The following is a 6,000-nucleotide window of genomic DNA, read 5'->3' on the forward strand; positions in this document are numbered from 1 at the left end:
TCCTGGGATTTATCATTACGCACACCTGGCATATATCATTATGCGCACCTGCAGATCATTATGATTCACACCTGGACTCCATTATCTTCCTCATTACCTCCCCTTTATCTGTTCCTCCCTTACGTTCATTCCTCAGTTGGTATTGTTCCTGTGTTAATTCCTTATCGCCACTGTTACGCTGTCTCGTTTCATGTTTGTTGTTTTATTAAACATTTCACCTGCACCTGCTTTTCGACTCACAGCGTCATTGTTACAGAATACTGACTCAAACCATGGAAGCAGCAGGAAATTCGAATATCTCTCAGACGGTCGACAAACAGGGTTATCTTCTACGTCAACACCAGGACCAGCTGGCACAACTGGGATCGGCTATGGGGGAGGTTATTCGCAGTGTGCAACGTCTCGAACACACCCGAGAGGCGTTGCCTTCATTCAGCGGAGGATACTCTACATCCAGTCGACCCAGCGAGCCAGCACATCAGCCCATTCAGCAACCCGCTCAGGTCAGAAATGCCCATTTATCCCTCCCTGATAAATATGACAGTACACCATCCAAATGCCGTGGCTTCCTACTTCAATGCTCCCTCTATTTTACGCATCAGAGGGGAGCTCCCACCACCGAGAGGTCCAAGGTTGCCACAGTGATTTCTCTGCTGACTGGGCAGTGAATGGACTCACCGTGGAGTCCATTCATCAAGAGAACATTCCCTTCTTCATTACCAGTGCACCAGTCCACAAGATCATCCTCGGCCTCCCTTGGCTTCAACGCCACAACCCTAGCATCTCATGGTCGAGAATGAGAATTACAGACTGGTCACCCGAATGCCGGAGGACCTGCTTCCCTGTCCCCTGTGGTTCCACGTCAGTTGAGAGTCCTGTGGTTGCCCTTCAGGCCAACATCCCGGAGGTATACCAGGACCTGCGGGAGGTATTCTCCAAGACCCGCGCCACCTGTCTTCCTCCTCATTAGAGAGGATATCATGTTAAATACTGTTGAAGTAATATGGCTACAGGTTCATCTGCCTCACCTAAAGCCCATTCTGGTGGAAAGCTGCTATAGACCACCAAGTGCTAACAGTCAGTATCTGAATAACATGTGTGAAATGCTTCATAATGTATGTGATATCAATAGAGCGGTATACTTTGTGATTTAACTGACTGGCTTTGATCAGGCTGCCCAATCAAGAGAAAGCTTCAAACTGTAACCAGTGCCTGCAACCTGGTTCAGGTTATCAGTCAACCTACCAGGGTAGTTACAAACAGTACAGGAATGAAATGAAATCATCAACATGTATTGATCATATCTTTACTAATGCTGCAGAAATTTGTTTGAAAGCAGTATCCAAATCCATTGGATGTAGTGATCACAATATAGTAGCCATATCTAGGAAAACCAAAGTTCCAAAGGCTGGGCCTAATATTGTGTATAAGAGGTCATACAATAAGTTTTGTAGTGATTCCTATGTTGTTTATGTAAAGAATATATGTTGGTCCGTGGTGTGTAATGAGGAGCAAACAGACACTGCACTTGACACATTTATGAAATTGCTTATTCCAGTTACTAATAAGCATGCACCCATTAAGAAAATGACTGTAAAAACGGTTAAATCCCTGTGGATTGATGAGGAATTATAAAATGTGTATGGTTGAGAGGGATGAGGCAAAAGGAATGGTAAATAAGTCTGGCTGCACAACCGAGTGGCAAGCATATTGCAAATTGAGAAATCATGTGACTAAACTGAATAAAAAGAAGAAGAAGAAGAAACTACACTATGAAACAAAGATAAATGACATTAAGAATGATAGTAAAAAGCTTTGGAGCACCTTAAATGAATTTTTGGGAAAAAAGGCAAACTCAGCTCCATCATTCATTGAATCAGATGGCTCATTCATCACAAAACCAACTGATATTGCCAACTACTTTAATGATTTTTTTCATTGGCAAGATTAGCAAACAATTGCTGACACTACACATCCAAGTATATCTGACCAAATTATGAAAGACAAGCATTGTCATTTTGAATTCCGTAAAGTGAATGTGGAAGAGGTGAAAAAATTATTGTTGTCTATCAACAATGACAAGCCACCGGGGTCTGACAACTTGGATGGAAAATTATTGAGGATAATAGCAGACGATATTGCCACTCCTATTTGCCATATTTTCAATTTAAGCCTACTAGAATGTGTGTGCCCCCAGGCTTGGAGGGAAGCAAAAGTCATTCCGCTACCTATGAATAGTAAAGCCCCTATTTACTGGCTCAAATAGCCGACCAACCAGCCTGTTACCAACCCTTAGTAAACTATTGGAAAAAATTGTGTTTGACCAGATACAATGCTATTTTACAGTAAACAAATTGTTAAGGCTTTACTCCCCCTGCTATATTGTGGATACAGAGTTACCTGTCTAACAGAACACAGAGGGTGTTCTTTAATGGAAGCCTCTCCAACATAATCCAGGTAGAATCAGGAATTCCCCAGGGCAGCTGTCTAGGCCCATTACTTTTTTCCATCTTTACTAATGACATGCCACTGGCTTTGAGTAAAGCCAGACTGTCTATGTATGCGGATGACTCAACACTATACATATCAGCTACTACAGCGACTGAAATGATTGCAACACTTAACAAAGAGTGGCTGTTCGTTTCAGAGTGGGTGGCAAGGAATATGTTAGTCCTAAATATTTCTAAAACTAAAAGCATTGTATTTGGGACAAATCATTGACTAAACCCTAAACCTCAACTAAATCTTGTAATAAATAATGTGGAAATTGAGCAAGTTGAGGTGACTAAACTGCTTGGAGTAACCCTGGATTGAAAACTGTCATGGTCAAAACATATTGATACAACCGTAGCTAAGATGGGGAGAAGTATGTCCATAATAAAGCTCTGCTCTACCTTCTTAACAGCACTATCAACAAGGCAGGTCCTACAGGCCCTAGTTTTGTCACACCTGGACTACCGTTCAGTCGTGTGGTCAGGTGCCACAAAAAAGGACTTAGGAAAATTGCAATTGGCTCAGAACAGGGCAGCACGGCTGGCCCTTGGATGTACACAGAGAGCTAATATTAATAATATGCATGTCAATCTCTCCTGGCTCAAAGTGGATGAGAGATTGACTTCATCACTACTTGTATTTATGAGAGGTATTGACATGTTGAATGCACCAAGCTGTCTGTTGGAACTACTGGCGCACAGTTCGGACACCCATGCATACCCCACAAGACATGCCACCAGAGGTCTCTTCACAGTCCCCAAGTCCAGAACAGACTATGGGAGGCACATAGTACTACATAGAGCCATGACTACATGGAACTCTATTCCACATCAAGTAACTGATGCAAGTATTAAAATTAGATTTAAAAAACAGATTAAAAAAACACCTGACGGAACAGCGGGGACTATGAAGCAACACAAACATAGGCACAGACACATGCATACACACACACGATAACATACGCACTATACACATACAGTGGGGAGAACAAGTATTTGATACACTGCAGATTTTGCAGGTTTTCCTACTTACAAAGCATGTAGAGGTCTGTAATTTTTAAGTAATTAATTTGCATTTTATTGCATGACATAAGTATTTGATACATCAGAAAAGCAGAACTTAATATTTGGTACAGAAACCTTTGTTTGCAATTGCAGAGATCATAAGTTTCCTGTAGGTCTTGACCAGGTTTGCACACACTGCAGCATGGATTTTGGCCCACTCCTCCATACAGAACTCCAGATCCTTCAGGTTTCGGGGCTGTCGCTGGGCAATACGGACTTTCAGCTCCCTCCAAAGATTTTCTATTGGGTTTAGGTCTGGAGACTGGCTAGGCCACTCCAGGACCTTGAGATGCTTCTTACGGAGCCACTCCTTAGTTGCCCTGGCTGTGTGTTTCGGGTCGTTGTCATGCTGGAAGACCCAGCCACGACCCATCTTCAATGCTCTTATTGAGGGAAGGAGGTTGTTGGCCAAGATCTCGCAATACATGGCCCCATCCATCCTCCCCTCAATACGGTGCAGTCGTCCTGTCCCCTTTGCAGAAAAGCATCCCCAAAGAATGATGTTTCCACTTCCATGCTTCACGGTTGGGATGGTGTTCTTGGGCTTGTACTCATCCTTCTTCTTCCTCCAAACACGGCGAGTGGAGTTTAGACCAAAAAGCTCTATTTTTGTCTCATCAGACCACATGACCTTCTCCCATTCCTCCTCTGGATCATCCAGATGGTCATTGGAAAACTTCAGACGGGCCTGGACATGCGCTGGCTTGAGCAGGGGGACCTTGCGTGCACTGCAGGATTTTAATCCATGACGGCGTAGTGTGTTACTAATGGTTTTCTTTGAGACTGTGGTCCCAGCTCTCTTCAGGTCATTGACCAGGTCCTGCCGTGTAGTTCTGGGCTGATCCCTCACCTTCCTCATGATCATTGATGCCCCACGAGGTGAGATCTTGCATGGAGCCCCAGACCGAGGGTGATTGACCGTCATCTTGAACTTCTTCCATTTTCTAATAATTGCGCCAACAGTTGTTGCCTTCTCACCAAGCTGCTTGCCTATTGTCCTGTAGCCCATCCCAGCCTTGTGCAGGTCTACAATTGTATCCCTGATGTCCTTACACAGCTCTCTGGTCTTGGCCATTGTGGAGAGGTTGGAGTCTGTTTGATTGAGTGTGTGGACAGGTGTCTTTTATACAGGTAACGAGTTCAAACAGGTGCAGTTAATACAGGTAATGAGTGGAGAACAGGAGGGCTTCTTAAAGAAAAACTAACAGGTCTGTGAGAGCCGGAATTCTTACTGGTTGGTAGGTGATCAAATACTTATGTCATGCAATAAAATGCAAATTAATTACTTAAAAATCATACAATGTGATTTCCTGGATTTTTGTTTTAGATTCCGTCTCTCACAGTTGAAGTGTATCTATGATACAAATTACAGACCTCTACATGCTTTGTAAGTAGGAAAACCTGCAAAATCGGCAGTGTATCAAATACTTGTTCTCCCCACTGTACACATGGATTTTGTGCTGAATATATGTGGTAGTGGTGGAGTAGGGGCCTGAGGGCACACAGTGTGTTGGGAAATCTGTGAATGTATTGTAATGTTTTGTCACGGATGTCGCCGAGGCTGCTCCTCCTCCTTGCTCGGGCAGGCTTCGGCGTTCGTCGTCCCCGGAGTACTAGCTACTGCCGCTCGATGTTTCGATGTTTGTCTTGTATTGTCTAGTTGGTACACCTGTTTCGTATTCTGTATTGATTATGTACCATATAAGTTCCCTTGTTTTATGTTTGCCTTTGTGTGTTATTGTCCGCGTCTCTTGTATGTATGTTCGGCATTGACCATCTTGTTTATTACGCACTCCGCGTACATTTCTCCTCTTGTGTTTGGAGGCTTTTGTTTTGTGCGTATTTTACTTTGGAAAGTAAAGTAGTCGTTACTGATCCTCTGTGTCCTGCACCTGACTTCACCGCCGCATACACCTCAGCATTGACAGAATAACACACCACCCATGGAGTCAGCAGGAGCAGCGGCGGTGACCGAGTCACTGGAGGATCGGGTCAGCAGCCAGGACGCCATGATCCATAGACTCGGCTCCGCCATGCAAGACGTGATGGACACCCTGCGCCGATGGGAAAGAGGAGGCTTGCCCACACCTCCTCCTACATTACCACCACCATCGGCCAGCCCCATCGTACCATCTCCGGAGTCCAGTGGGATTCGGCTCTCGCTCCCGAGGGCATATGATGGCACCACAGCCGGGTGTCAGGGTTTCCTACTTCAAGTGGAACTCTACCTGGCAACCATACACCCGGCGCCCTCGGGATACGAGAGCGTTTCCGCCCTCATCTCCTGTCTATCCGGCAAGGCTTTGGAGTGGGCCAATGCCGAATGGAGGGGAATAGACGCCGCCACCATCAGCTACGCGGAGTTCTCCCGCCGCTTCAGGGCTGTTTTCGATCATCCCCCAGAGGGTAAAGCGGCGGGGGAGCGTCTGTTCCACCTCCGACA

The sequence above is a fragment of the Coregonus lavaretus genome (assembly GCF_964263955.1).
Source record: "Coregonus lavaretus genome assembly, chromosome: 4".
In the NCBI taxonomy this organism is placed as follows: domain Eukaryota; kingdom Metazoa; phylum Chordata; class Actinopteri; order Salmoniformes; family Salmonidae; genus Coregonus; species Coregonus lavaretus.